The sequence below is a fragment of the Castor canadensis genome, chromosome 7 (genome assembly GCF_047511655.1).
Source record: "Castor canadensis chromosome 7, mCasCan1.hap1v2, whole genome shotgun sequence".
Lineage (NCBI taxonomy): Eukaryota > Metazoa > Chordata > Mammalia > Rodentia > Castoridae > Castor > Castor canadensis.
Window position 1 is genome coordinate 48,052,137 of NC_133392.1, and position 16,737 is coordinate 48,068,873.

Genomic DNA, 16,737 nt, shown 5'->3' on the forward strand with positions numbered 1-16,737 from the left:
TATCAATTTCTATAATGTACACTTCTAATCCCTTAGGTAAGTATATTAACTTACAGTGTGATGTCCTCTTATAGAATTAACAAATTTGTCACTATAAAACATCCTTTTCCTTCTTTGTTTTGAATTAGACATTTTCTGAACCCTGTCTTTCACCATAGCCATATTTTCTCTAATGAGTTTTGCATACCACTGTCCTTACTATATTCCTAGAAACCCAACCACACAGACATAAGTCCAATATTTTTCTAAAGCTAGTAATGTTCTCCTCATTATTGTAATAATTTTTGTTTTATTTAAAATCATTTCTAATATTTTATACTCAAATTTCTTTATCTTTTTCAATAATTTGCTCTTATTCCTACCCAATAAAGTTTTATTAGTGAATTCTTTTATTTCTAAGTTTGAAATTCATTCCTTTCATGTTTTACCATTCTTTCTCATCATACTTGTTTTCTCTGCTTTCTTGAATCTTTTATGACTTTGTCTTCTAGTTTTATTACTGTTGTCCTTTGCAGTTCTAATTAGTGTTTTTCTTGGTTTTAAGCTCTATTTTTCTTCTTCCTGTATATTTGAGAATATTGAGAATTTGAGAGATACTTTGAATTTTAAGTTTTTGGATTTTGTTTTCTTTTGAACTATTTTAGTTTTCTTTTGGCTTAATTCTAGAATATAACTAATTTGCATGAAATTATTTTGATTACACTTTATAAAAAAAAAACAACAAACTTTTAACATGATCACTGTGGACATTGAACACCCTTTAATCTGTAGCTAATTTCGTCTTCTTCCCAATAACACTGTTAGTTTCTAAATGTTTCATAGTGCCACCATAACAAACTTTCACAGATTGGAAGGCTTAAAACAACAGAAATGTATTTTCTTACAGTTCTGAAGGAAGTCAAAAATCAGGTGACATATGGCCCATGCCCTCTGTGTTATTCAGACTTTTCTGTCCCTGTGAAAAATAGCTGCAAAAAGAATTTAAAATTATTCTTTTAGCAAAGTTAGAGGTGTATTTGGCTCACAATTAATAGAGATTTCAATCTGAGATTATGATATGCTACTGCTTACATTGAGAGGTCTTCCTTCCTTAATTAATACTCTCTGGAAATGCCCTCACAGTCACACCCTGAGCTATGCTTTATTAATTTGCTAGTTCTGTCCAAATTCAATCATGTTGATAGTGAAGATTAATTATCATACCCTTTCCTATCTTCCGGTGATTGCTGGCAACCTTTGGCATTCTTATACTTGTAGTTGCACAACTCCAATCTCTTTATCCATCATCACACAACTATTGTCTCTCTGTGTGTCTCTGTCTTTACATAATATTCTTTTCTATGTGTGTCTGTCTCTGTGTTTTTTCTCCTCTTCTTATAAGGAGAAAATCCATATCACAGTAGATTAAGAAATCATAGCATTGCAGTATGACCTCACTTTAACTTATAATTTCAGTAGATCCACAAAATTTCAATTTATAAAACAGGTCAAATTCACAGGTACTAAGAAGCCAAGACTTCCACAGATCTTTTTGAAGTACATAATTCATCCCACATTACAGTGGTTACGATGTACTATGAAGTCCTTGCACTGTGACCTGTGTGATGTTAGCAAATTCTGGATATCTGTGAGATGAGAAGAAGATAGGTCTAACTGTACCTTGCTCCAACTCTTGCTTGATTCTGGTAGTTTCCTCAAACACTTGGGTCAATCAGTACTCAACCAAGTACTTAGGATCCCTTCACAAATCACTAGAGTTTTCTCAGTGTAGGTGTTTCTTCTTTGTACCATATCTCACAAATTCTAACTACTTTGGCTTCTGAAACTCCAAATGCTGCTTCTCCAACTCAGTGACACTGCTGGAATCAGTTGCATTCTCACTTTATAGGAGGCAGTAGAGAATTCTTTTTCCCAGCTAATAGCCAGGGACACTTGAAGAAGTCAGTTCTCCTAAATTTAAATGTCATTGATAACCGTCATTTTCTTGTTATTGTCAAATGTTTCACAAGTGTTTCATTTTGGGGGCAGCAATTTTCTAAGTGTTTAAGGCAAGAGGGTATCCTAGATGTTCTTCCAGAACTATAAAACTGAGTTTTATTCTATTGTCTTCTGCTGTATTACTAAACTTACATATCTTTCAGATTATATGTACTCATTGTATTTAACAGTTTTCTGTGCCTTGTTGTATCACTTTGTTTAATATTTCCTATAAGTATGTGCACTGGAGATATTTCATGTTAGGCAAATGTATATCTTAGACTGGATGAGAGCTCTTTATTATTATTATTATTACTTTTGTTTAGCAGTATTAGGGATAGAGCTTAGAGTCTTGTACATGCTCAGCAAGTGCTCTACCACTGAGTTACATTCCCAGCCATGCTGAAAAATATTTTAATACCATTTTGTAAAAGTATTGGTAAAAGACTGCTGCCATTTAGTGATTTCTAACTTAAATATTTTCTTCACCATGAGCTAATATTTACTTTGTTGTGTTTTGTTCTTTAAACCAAGGCCTCATTCATACTTTACAAGTGCTCCAGAACTGAGATATAAGCCCCATGCTAGGCAATCTGATATTTAACATAATAAAAATTATTAATTAGAAGGTCACAGATCCACCACTATTAAAATGTAGGCAATACCCCTTATCATTAGAAGATAATTTCAATAAATTTGTCTGGTAAGCATGTAGTCATAATAATGGCAAATGAATGTAGCAGGTTCATGTTACATGACTAAACAACTGCAAACATAGTATGTTGGGATAAATTGATAATGCTAAAATGCCTATCCATAAGTACATAGTGATATCTCCATGAATATGCTGTAAGTCTTCTGAAATCAGAAAAAAATTTGATTGTCACATGAAGGTTTGTTAAAATATTTCCCTTTGTTCTTCTTAATGTACAGTCATCCTACCGCACACTGTTAATGTCATCTACAATGTCATGAGGGTTGTGGCTCTCAACATTGCAGCCCATAGACTGGGCAGTCCTCAGCACTTAAGGTTTTCAGAGAGTTCTCTGTCTAAAGACAGCTATCACATTTCTTGGGTAAAGTCAGCAATCTCACCCAAGGTGATATTTCTACTATATTTAATGTTTAGCTGTTTATTAATTTTTTTTTACTTCTTAGTGGCTCCATAAGCATTTTGAGGATTAGTACAAAGATAGAAGATACCAACTTTATCCTTAGTGGTCAGTTTCACCATAGTGCTGAGACAATTTCAGTCACTGGTCATCTTGGCAAGTGTCATCACTAATCTTTTGGAGTCAGAACCAAGGGTCTGATTTTAGGGAATGGGGTAGACCTGGCAGTAACTTTGCCTTTGATACATGACTTCAATCTCACCGGGGAGCATGGTAGGAACAACTGGTGTTAGATGAACCTGGGTTCAGGACAACTGAAGAAGAAGGTTGCACCCTGGCCCACTACAAGCTGAAAATCAACAGCTAAAACTGGGGAAATATTTTTCTAAAAAGATACTTCACTCTATAGGACAATATCCACTGTGAAAATGTAAGGAAAGTTTATTCTTCCCAAGTAAAATACAGAGATTTGATAGAATAGACTTTTAATATTCATACATTGCTAATAATCTTGGATTTTTGGTTTTCCAGATTTCACTAAATTAGAGAGAAGTGGCTCACTACAAAGGTAGAGAGATTGAAGAATATATACAGTGATTTATTAAGGTAAAGGAAGAAGACAAAAATTCTCTATAACTTTAACACTATGAGATCTGCACTTTTTCAGTGTATCATTAATAAATATTGCTCACATTATTCTTGAGAATATCACTTATTTTATTACTCTTTTATTTTGTTACAAAATTATGTATGTAGAAGACAAAGAGTGATAAAAAATAACCATGCAAGTGTTAACATTTTAATTTGCTAAGAAAGCCATAATGTTTTTGAAAGATCCCTATGACCAGAAAGTTGAAAAAATATTCTGGCACAAAAAAAGATAACATTAAACTACTGCCATTATGCAGGAAATTTAGAAAATATACACATACTTTTTTACATGAGAAAAGTGTTAGAGAAAAAACAGCTAGAAATCAACATTTATATTAGTACATATTTAAATTATAAAATAGCTTTTAGAGCTTTCATAGAGAAATAAGACCATTAAGATATTACTTTATATCAGTAAAATTTATAAATCATATTCTGGTTGATTATTTGTTAGCCATATACATAACACAGCATTTCTGATTCTATATCTAAATTGAAATGCAGACATGGATTTACTAAATCAATCATCATTTCTCAGATGGAGAAACTGTCTTCTAAATATTATATTCAGTATGTAAGATTTACTGGTTTTCTCATTTGCCTGACATTCTTCGTATTTGAAATAGCATAATTTAGAGATCTATGTTACTTCACTATTTCTAGAGCTCTTTTTAAAAGCTACTTTTAAAAATTGAAAATGATTTAACCTTGATGAACTGATATGATGTTTTTGTTTTAGGCAGATCTTGTTTTATCCTTGTTGTTATTTTTAGTTACTCAACCTACTTTCATTGATAGCTTATATTAACATGTCCAGAAACATTTCACTTATAATACTTCAAATTTAGATCAGAGATTCTCATTGTTCCTGTATTAAAATATTGAATTAGTATATTTATGTAATTTATCCATAGTTCTTACACCACTCAGTGAATAGTGATTATGTCTGAGTTTTATAAACTCCCCATAGCAAAATTAAGATCAAATCATGTAAGATAAAAGAGAAATACAGAAAATTTTGAACAAATAATCAGTGTTCTGGGTTTCTTGCCATTTATTACCCCCAAAATATTGAGAATCAGGTATAGTAACTTATATATGTAACCCCAGCTACCCTGGAGGTATAGATAGAAGGACTGTAGTTCAAGGCCAAACTGGATAAAATTTAGTGAGCTCCTATCTCAACAAATTAGCCAGGTGTGGTTGAGTGTGACTGTAATCCCAACTACATGAAAAGTATAGGTAGGAAGAAAAAAGGTCTCAGGCCAACCCCAAGGAAGACATGGGACCTTATCTAAAATACAACTGAAGCACAAAGGGCTGGCATGGCTCAGGCAGAAGCATAATACCCTTCCAACCACAAGGCCTTGAAATCAAATCCTAGTACCATTTATGGTATTTATGGCACCTTTGTTCTTATAGTGAGGGGAAATTTTCAAATTATTTTGTTCTTCTGTCATTTCATGCAGCTGTATAAGCAATAAATCTCAAATTTGATTTAGCTAAGTGTCCTTTACAATGTTACAAGGCCACAAACAATATTTTTATAAAAGGGAAAATGTTATTAAGATTCAGTCTTTGTGTACAGCTAATCATTCTTTTTTAATTGTACAATTTAATGGGTTTCACTGTGGCACTTTATACATACATGGGTGGAGCTTTGATCATAGGCCTCCTTCCTTTTCATGCCCTTCCCTCACACCCCGCTTCTCCTCATGCCCTGCAGTCTTATATGATAATTTGTGTAAATGGAAATTTAAACAGAGGCTATAATGTGAAATACAAGAAAAATAGTTTTCAGTCAATAAATCTCATATCCTGCAAATGATTATCTCAGCAATAGAATACCATTTAACCTGGGCTTTGCTTACAGCATTTTAGAACTTATTTTTTATTTCAAGTAGTTGCCTGGGGCTTATTACAGATTTGAAATGTAATGGTCTCCTAGCATATTAGCAAGTTGACCAGATGTTGGCTGAAGGATTACATAATCCTGAAGTTCCACTCTATTGTCCCTGCTTACATCCCTCATGTTATTAATTAACCTCCTTTATTTTCCCAACCTGATGCCTAAAGTTTGCCTGTTTTAATTCACCTTTGATCCCTAGCCTAAATTACCAACCAGAAACATTATAGCATTTAAGTTTGGGTTGGAGGTCTTTGACTCTGCCAAAAGGATTTATCTAGACTATTTAGAAATGCTCTTGAGTTTTTCCGGGGTTTGCTACATCTGGTAAACCACAAACATGGATCTTCCTTTGAATGTTAATACTTTGGCTCAAATATAAAGTAGGAAGCTTAAGTTTCTTAAGTCATTTGAGGAACAGATGAAGAAACAAAGGATAAAGAGAAAGTCTGATTCTTATGGCATTGCTTCAGACTGACCCGCTCTATGCACCCTAATGAATGTTGGATTAATAAATGAAGAGTATTTGGAGAGACATTAAATTCATGAGATAGAGAGATGGACAGCCATGTCTCCATTCTATGTATATCTGTCTCAAGTAAAATAATGTCAATAGCCTTAAGAGAACAAACAAACACAGAAGGAAAAAATGCATTGGTGGGGATAAAAATAACGACTATGATTTTTATATGTTTTGACTCTATGACAAAGGGTTGGTACAGAAACCCAGTTAAAGTAGAAAAATTCAGAGGGTCAAGAGCTCACAAAAAAGGCTGGAATAAAATTATGGTTGCAGTATCCATTTCCCCATCTCTTCTTACTGGTAAGGAATTGATTTTTTTTTTCCTGTCAGAAACAACAGGGATCTCTGGAGGTTCTGATCATTGGGACTGTGTTAAGTTATCTTCATTATCTGTGACAGCAGTAAGTTCCATAATAAAGTCTAGATATGGTGAGTGCATGAATTAAACAGAATCTTTCTAAGTGACTACAATGAAACATAATGGTCAGTTTTATGAGAAGCTTTGTCAGACCTGCTGTTTTTCACATTTCATAGCCATGTCAGTGATTCATCTCCCCATTAAAGGCTGGATTCAAAGTAGGTCTCTTCTGTGGAACTTTCTGCAAGCTATCTCCCCAAAGCTGAATACACAGTACATTTATTATAGGCTGCATAATTGCCCCAAAAGATTTCCATGTTCTAATCCCTGAATTTATGAATACTCTATCTTACATGCTTAATGAGACTTTGTAGATGTGGCTAAAGATCTTGAGATGAGAAAATTATCCTGGATTAACTGGGTGAACTCAAGCTAATCAAAAGAGTCCTTATAAGGGTGATGTAGGGTTGGAGGCATGGGACAGGTGGTAGAGTGTCTTCCTAACAACTATGTAGCCCTGTACCCAAGTACTTCCAAAACAAGAGTGATGCAGTAAAAATGTAACAAGGAAATCAAGGGATTAGAGTGATTCAAGAATTCTTTTAAAGCTATTAAACTTGTGATTGATATTTTATAACATTTATAAGAAACAAATGGATTGGTCTAAGCAATGTTATTTATGGCTATATCATATAATTGTTTACTTTCACATCTGTGACTCCATTCAATCTGAGCTACTATAAGTAGGAATTTCATCTTACTCATCATTTTCTGTAGGTGTAGTACAGTTTATGTTGCAGAGCAGGCCCAAAGTTGCCCTTTCAATAAATGGAGGAATGAATTATTTCATAAGAAGACCTAAGTACTACTGAAGGAATACTGATACATTAATTCTTTTTTTACTACTCTTTCCACAATAAGTGGACCTAATACTTATTAAGTGTAGGAAGCATTTAGCATATAACATATCATTTAATTCTTTTTGTTAGCTACTATAAGGCATGTAATGTTATTATACCTATTTTCTTTTAAATTTCTAGTTATTCATATTAGCATAATTTATTTGTGTGAAGATGTTTCGTTATAAAATTTCCATACATATATATATATATAAGGCACCTTGATTAAATTTGCACCTTCTATTATGTTTTCTAAACACCCCTCTCTCTCTCTCCTTTTAAAAATAGTTTTGGTGTGTTTATGTTATTTTTATACATATGGATGCACTTCAGTCATATCTCTATGAAATTCTGTATACATCATTGAATAAATTATGACTTTATCAAACAATCACATCTTCAGTAATGAAGACAAACAAGACTTTTAAATCAGCAAGGTTTATAATATTCTTACTATGACAGAGAGTGAAACATAGAGACAAAGACAATGAGACAGAGAGTAAAGAGAAAAAAATAAAGAGAGACATGAAGACAGAAAAGGGCAGAGACAAGGAGACAGAGTGACAGAAATAGAACAGAGACACAGAAAACATAACGAGCAACATCTTAAGTATGACTTGGTCTCCTATCTGTTTTTATCATTAAGAGAGAAAAAGAGACATGGATTTGAATGTTAAAAGAATTACAAAGTATGAAAAAAATAGATATCATTAGATATTACTTCACTTTTAAATTAAATCCCTTATATGGACTTTCTTCTAACTTGGGGCATTTTTCTTTAGTATTACAAATAAAGGCTCTGGAAAATGAATATCTGCCTCATTTCTCCCACATAGTAGCTATGGTACTTAAGTAACCTCAAATTCTTCCTTTCTAATGCAGTAAGTGAAAAGAACTTCGCGTATATCTGTAGGTTTTCATAAGCAATACTGTGATGTTCTCAATAAATTTTAGTTTTAGCCTTGCTGTTTGCTAAGGTAAAATTACATGTTTCAATATTAGCCTTTCTTATAAATAAAACAGTAATGAATACTTGAAAGATTTAAATTATAAACATCCTGTAAAAAATCTTTTTATAACCATTATTTAAAGGTAAAATTAAACAGTGAAATTAAGTTAAATGTCCAAGGAACAACAATATTTGTCATAGCAAGTATTTGTCACGAAGTTCCAGGAATCTCTCTGTAAGAATTTTTTTTTGAAAATCCGTTTATCTTATTGTAAAGGTTGAATTTTTCTACTTTTTAAATGCCTAAATATCTTATTCATCCTTTTGTATCCATGAAGGGTTGGCTCCAGGACCTACTGGAATGTGAAGTCCCCAATAAAACATGGTGTCATATTTGCACATAACCTGCATGCATCCAGCTGTATGCTTCAAATCATAGCTAGAGTCACTAGTAATACCTAGTACAGTGTTAATGTTATGGAATAGTTGAATATTGTACAGTTAAAGCAAAAGCAACAAAATACCTACACATGTTAATTCATGCAATTTTTAAAATATATTGATTCACAGTTGTCTGAATCTGCAAGCTTGGAACCCTCAATTAGATGGCTGACTGTATTCCTATTTTAAGAAAATAAAAATTTTGGAGATTTTTTTCCCTCATATTACATGAAGAATAAAGTATTCTTTTGAGACACACTTCTTTTCAATAATGGGGACAGAGACTCTTTTTTACATTACTGAAAAGAACAGATAAGTTTGTCAGGACTGTTCCTTAATGAAGTTCAAACTGAAATGACTTTGAGATTTCATATCAACCCAGTCAGAATGGTGATCATCAAGAAAATAAGCAATAATAAATGCTGACAAGGATGAGGGGACAATGGAACCCTCATTCACTGTTGGTGGAAATGAAAATGAGTCCATATGAAATTAATATAGAGGTTCCTCAAAAAACTAAAAACAGAACTACCATATGACCTACCACACTTGGGAACATATCTGAAGGAATATAAATGAACATACAAGACAGATATCTATACATTCATATTTATTACAGCACTATTTACAATACCCAAGCTATGGAATTAATCCATGTGCTCATCAACTGAAGAGTGGATGAAGAAAATGTGGTATATATACTCAATGGAGTACTATTCAGCCACAAACAAGCATGAAATTATGTTATATGCAGGAAAAATGGATGGAATTAGAGCACATCATATTAAGCAAAATAAGCTGGCTTAAGACAAGAGATGTTCTCTCTCATATGCTGAATTTAGACCTTAAAAATGAATGACAGGAATGTAAAATGGGGACTGTTTGTAAATCAGTGGGAGTGGAGAGGATAAACAAAAGTTGGGAGTAGTGAGTATGATCAAAGGACTTTATGCACATGTATGAAAACAGCATAATGAAATCTGTTAAAATTGTTTTGAAAAGGGGGAGAATAAGGATAAAAAGAGTAATAAAGGGGGTGAATTTGATCAAAGTACATTATATGCACATATGGAAATATCAAAATAAGACTCCTTTCCACAAGTAATATATGCTAATAAAAAGTTTTTAAAAATATTAAATGGAAAAATCCAGATGTTATAAAAGAGAACTATTTCCTAATGGCAGATTATTGCTGGTTCCTTAACAAGTTTGTATCACAGATAGCCAAGCAAATAAAAAAAAATTATATCAGAAGTTCTTCCTAGATTCCCAATAGGGAATTGATAATTTCAGAAGATGACCACCTATTATTGTGTTTGTCTCAGAGAAGGATGATAATCATTGAAGCAAAGCATGAGGTGTTTGACCTAACACTGTAGGGAATTAATCTCCCTTACTCAAATTCCTTTGAAGCACACTCACAATTTTTTTTTTTTGGCAGTACTGGGGGTTGAACTAAGGGCTTCATGCTTGCTAGACAGTCACTGTACCATATGAGCCATGCCCCAGTCTTCATGCTTATATTTTGTTTTCAGATAGGATTTGGCACATTTTCCTGGGTTGGCTTCAGTCTGTGATCTTCCTGTCTGCCTCACTCTGCTGGGATTGCAGGTGTCAGACTCATGCTTTTTCTTTAAATTGTTTGTGTCTTTGTATAAGAACTTTCGAAGTATTAAGAGAAAAAAAACAGTTTGTCTTATGAAGTAAAAGAACTTGCAGACAAAGACTATGTAGAATTTAGATCTAGGGCATCTGAGAAGAAAGACGTATTTCCTAAGTGAGTCATCTAATTCTGTTAACATCCCCATAAGGAATGAGGTACATTTGAGCTCCTTTCTTATCCATTTCATAGATAACATCTTTACCTTCAAAGAGAATGATCTTGGACATAATATTAGCTATATATTGAATTCACCCCTTCCCATTGTTTCCTATGTAGTTAAGTGCCATGGAGGAAGAGAGATTTTTACTGTCATTTTGTGTAAATACAAGATAATCATGAACCAATTGCCTTAAGAAGAAAAACCTAGTTATTACTCATATGTAGACCTAAGGCTTAAGGCCATGAATTACTGAAACATCTTTGGGTACTGGTGTCCCACAAGGATTTGTTCCGTTTCCCTTAATATGCTGTTAAAAAGGAATACATTTTGCTTTCTTAAGGTAAAAAAAAATTAAGATATTTAATGGGATTCTTTTCTTGCTAGAAAATATATGAAATATAAGCAAAAAGGGAAGTTATTGTCCAACAGACATACAGTATCAGCTTTCTAAGATGGAAAATGCTGGATGTCCACTGCAAAACAGTGGGCAATTCATTAACGTTACTGAACTTAGATTAAAACATATTTAGGGTAGTAAGTTTTAAGTTAGGTATTTATGACCACAATTTAAATAGACAGTAAAGATACAGAGAATATTTTAACAAATGCCAATGTAGTTCTTATTCACATAAAATAAATGTTAATGATAACCCAAATGTATTTCAGCTTCTCTAAAATTAAAATGTGCTCAAAATTGCTGAATTCTCACTACCTAATGACAGTCCTTATACCTTCCTTAATACAATCCTGAAATGTATGCATATATAAATAGATATATAAATACTTCTCATTCATGTTCTTATACTCTTAAAGTACATATCCCTAAATTTTAAATGAGATACATATTACATGCTATTTAAAAATATTCAAGAACATAACACTTTTACAGAAAGGATAGGATAAATATTATAAAAAATTCCCAAATATAACCCTGAGGAAATGTTGCCTTGTTGTTCCAGAATGTTTATACTATCTTTGCTCTATTGTCTGAATAATTGCCATGCTACTTTTTCCTTAGTTTATGACCAGTGTCAGTAGTGCTACATACAATACTAAAGTGCCCAAAATTGGTTGTCTTTAACAATGGAAATGTATATTCTCTGTACTGAAGATTAGATTTCCTTGATTGAGGTACAGCCAGGGTTAGCTGTTTCTGAGGGCTATGAGAGAAAATCTATTCTACATACCTCTCTTAGCTTCTTATTATTGACAACTGGTATTCCTGGACTGTGGGTGCATCACCCCAATTCTTGCCTTCATCTTCACCTGGTTTATCTCTGTGTTTGTTGACATCATTTTCCCACTCGGCATCTCTCTCTGTGTCTTCAAATGTTCCTTTTTTATAATAACACTAGTTATGCTAGGTTATGATCAAGATTTAATTTTAATTTAATTACCTATTTAGATACCAAATTTCAGGAAGAAACACTAGCAAACTCCTTCTATGAAACAAGTATTACACTCATTCCAAAACTAGACAAGGATTAAACAACAACAAAACATAGAATTAAATACCCTTCTTTTAATAGACATAGATGCAAAATATCTCAATAAAACACTTGCAAACCAAATTCAACAACACATTAAAGATTATCATATACCATTATAAAGTTGATTTCATTTTAGGAATGCAAGGATGGTCCAACATATGTGAACCAATAAATGTAACATAGCACAATAACCGAATCAAGGACAAAACTCAAACAATCATCTCAATTGATGTAGAAAATGTCTGACAAAATTCAACATCCCTTCATGGTAAAAGCTCTGAAGAAACTTGGAATAGACAAAATGTGCCTTGACTTAATTAAGGCCATATATAATGAAACTACACAACATCATACTAAATGGAATAAAACTGAAACCATTTCCTCTGATGTCAGGAACAAGACAAAAATATTTTCTCCCCATTAAGGCAAGAGAAAGAAATAAAAGGGATTCAAATAGGAAAGAAAGAAGTAAAATTACCCTTATTTGCAGATGATATGATTCTAGACTTAACAGACTAAAGATTCTACCAAAAAAACTCCTAGATCTGATAAACACTTTTGGCAATGTAGCAGGATATAAAATCAATATACAAAAAAATTAGTAGAAAGAAATCAGGAACATGATTTTATTCACAAGAGCCTAAAACATCTAGATATAAACTTAAACAAAGAGGTGAAAGACTTCTACAATGAAAACTACAAAACCTTGAAGAAAGAAATTGAAGAAGATACCAGAAGATGGAAAGACCTTCCATATTCATGGATGGGCAGTATTAATATCATGAAAATGGCTGTACTTCTGAAAGCAATCTACAGATTCAATAGAATGCCCATCAAAATTCCAATGTCATTCTTCACAGAAATAGAAAAATCAGTTCTAAAGTTCATACAGAAGCATAAAACAGCTTGAATAGCAAAAGTAATCCTGAGCAAAAAGAGCAGCACTTGAGTTTAATCAAACTTTAAAGGGTGTTAGGAGAAGAGAGGGAATGGGAATATAATGGAGGGTGTGAACTTGTTCAATGTACACTATGCATTTATGGAATTTTCAAAACAAAACCCTTCATAATATTAATGTATATAATAAAATAATAACTAAGTTAACTCTTCCATGTTTCTCAAAAAAAAAGAGCCCCTATTTCCAGGTGAGGTCACATGAGAAGATACTTTAACCTATTTAACACATAATAACCAGTATTGCCTTATCATATAGTTACATAAGAGAAATTTGCAAGTTCTGACAGTTAATTAGCTTATGTATCAAATACTGAAGAGAGTCATAGTTAAAAATTACCAAAGTTTTATGCTTGCCAGAGCTTGATTACGTGGTTGGAAAGGGCAATTGCTAACCTGTAATCTAGGAAATCTTGAAGAATTTACTTTACTAATACAAATGCAAGAGTTTAGAGGCATAGTCAGGCTCTTTCACAACAAACAACTAATAGAAACCTTACTGAGATGTTTTCACACAGGTAATTGTAATTACACAAACTTAAAATAGTTGAGTTGAAATTAACTATTTTAATTATTTAACTATTAACTATTTTTGTTATCAAAATCTGAAGACTTGGCAGTAACAATTCACTATTATACACAGACTATCAAAAGAACTAATTAAGCCTATACATATATAGGCTTATATATGTATATATATATGGTACATATATATATGTATATATATATAAGATACATATATAGATATATGTATCTCTCTATGTTGCACAAATCAATAATGGAGACACAATATAAATAATGATCATGGAAAATATAAAATTAATATTTTTTAAAGTCAATACATGTAACATGCAAAAGAATGCAAGACATTTTGGAGTGCTGGACTTAATCATTAGATAAATTAACTTTGTATAAGAAATTATGTGCCACATAAAATTAAATTAAATTTATGCTGCATGCCAGAGTTCATTGGACAAATACTGAATGGATTCATGACACTAGTATTTCATGACTGAGATTGGAACTACAATTCTCATTATTGTAGTATAAAATTAATGTATCTGTACAATGAAATAATTTATATACATAAAACTTTCTCCCAACCATTGTGATTAATGGAAAAGCCCTCATATCTTAGATTATACTTATTCATTCACCTACCCAACTGGCCAAGAATCCTTCCATACATCCTCTGTCTTATTCATCAAAAACATCAGTGATTACTATAGGCCAGTGTCACCAAAAAAAAAAAAATACAGTATATATGCACTAACATATTTAGATCCTTCCTCAATGTGCTCAAGAAGTGAAGGTCATATTAATGTTGTGATGCCTCATCACCCTTACTATTAGTAAGTACATCCCTCTACCTATTTTAGAAGGCACATGAGCCACACCCGTGGCTCTTACTGACTTAGCTATTTTTTCAGTTGGAAGTCTTAAGCTTTATGCCCTGACTGGCTTCCAAGAGTGATCTTTCTACATACCTCTTCCACAAAGCTGAGATTACAATTATGTGCCATCAGTTCAGGCTTATTTGTTGACAAATGGTCTCACTAAGTTTTTGTCCATGTTGGCTTTGAATCACATTTCTCCCAAACTCCAGTCGCCACCTACTTGGGATTATAGGAATATCTGCACTCAACTATAATACAGTTTTACTGGAACACAGTCACACTCAATTGTTCATGTATTGTGTAAGTACACTGGCTCTACAATGGCAGAGTTGAGTGGTTGTGATAGAGGCCTTATAGCTTGCAGATGCATCCCAAACTATTTATTCTCTGGCACCTTCAGGAAAAGTTTGACACATCTTGGTTTGGAGAAAAAGAGATTCTTATCTTAGACTCTTTTTGTTTGTTTGTTTAGCAGAGTTTATTTAAGGCAGGAAAAAGGGAAAAAGTAATAATTTGAGGACAGGCAAAAGGAATTTTGACTTGCATCCCTAAATATAAATAAGCAGGTTTGATTCTCAATATATGTGATTTTATCTCTTTCAAGCAAAGAAAAATTAAAACAGGAATATTGTATGTGATAAGAACTTTGATAGGAGTGGATTTATTGAATACCATGAGGTAATGGAGTTGATGGGTATCTATTAAAGAAAAAGTGGATCAGGTTTAATTCAGGAAATAAACCTTTTAGAATTACAAATGAAATATGAAAAAAATACTATTACTTTTTGAGGTGGGTAAAGTTACACGTTTTTCTTAAAGCCATTTTCCCTTTCCAAGTTTGCAATTTCTCACCTTCTGCATAAAAGGATTGTTCCTTTTCATTTTTCTTTTCTTTTTTTTTTTTTTTTTGGCAGAACCAGGGTTTGAACATGGTACCTCACATTTGCTAGGCAGATGCTCAGCCATTTGATACACTCCACCAGTCCTGTTTTGTGATTTTTTTTTTTTTTCAAAATAGGATCTCATGAACTATTTGCCCAGGCCGGCTTCAAACCACGATCCTCCTGATCTCTGTCTCCTGAGTAGCAAGGATTGCAGGCATGAGCAACCAGTGCCTGGTGAAAGGGTCATTTTAAGTGAAGTCTGTGCTTCCCTTGAATATATAAATATGATGTACTACATAATAGCAAAGCCTCATTTCATTTATTCCTTATTACATTAATCATGTAACATAATGGTTATCATAATCTATTTTACAATGAGAAAGTTAAGGAATGGATGGATTTCATCACTTACGTTAGGCCACAAGACTAATAATGCTGGAGCAGGTTTGGACTCTATACATGAGACTTCAAAGTTTAAGTATTAACACTGACATACTGTTTCACATTTTCTAAGATAATCATTGTTATTTATAAATTCTGGTCCCAAATTATGTGTTTATGATTGTCAAAAATAACGTTAGGTTTAAAAAAATTTCATCATCAAGTCATTAATTTTAACTCATTCACAGTCTTAGGGCCTCTATATTTGGCCACTGTAAAATAAGTTCCTTTGTAATTTATACTAACTTCCATTGAAGTTAATGTCATCATTTTAATAGTAACAGTGGATTAAAATCATCAACTATTTTCAAATAACGGTGAAATGTTAAATTAAATTTAAACCTTAGGTGTCCAGTACTGTCACAACTGAGAGACACATTTATCTTACTTAAAAGCCCACTGGATTATTCTAAATTGGAAGGCTACCTAGCAATTCATTTCTATATTTATTGGTCACAAGAGCTTACTTGAGCTGACTAAAAGTCACCTTTACACTAATGGAATAATTTCAACTCTCTTTCCATAGTGATTGTTTTGCAAGCAAGATAATGCCATAAATAACCAGGCAAGTATCTTTGTTGCACGTTGACAGCATGATTGCCTAATGAGCAAACATGTGTCTGAAGTACTTGAGCTCTTATTTAAAGATCAAAGCACCAGCATACTTAAATATACCAATACTTCCATTCATGAATATGGTCATTACATAGAATATCATACAGTTAATTATGCTTTGTACTGATGTTATTTAATTAAATAAAAATCATTAGTAAAAAGTTTTACTGAAATTTGTACTATTGTGATATTTAATACTGTACAGTTTTACTAAATATATATTATGTGTTTTACAGATGAGAAAGTTATGATTCAGAAAAGGTGGATAACTTGCCAAAACTCACAAAGCTCCATAAGTTTGTATTGTTTGTTTCTCA

General features: G+C 32.6%; 1 protein-coding gene across 1 annotated transcript in view; it reads right to left on the bottom strand.

Annotated features, from left to right (window-relative positions):
- Positions 1 to 749: 749 nt before the first annotated feature.
- Positions 750 to 16,737, bottom strand: part of Zwint (ZW10 interacting kinetochore protein) — a 69,419-nt gene continuing 53,431 nt past the window's right edge. Inside the window, exon 8 of the mRNA XM_074078888.1 lies at positions 750 to 968. The gene's annotated coding sequence lies outside the window, so the exon portion shown is untranslated. The remainder of the gene's footprint in view (positions 969 to 16,737) is intronic.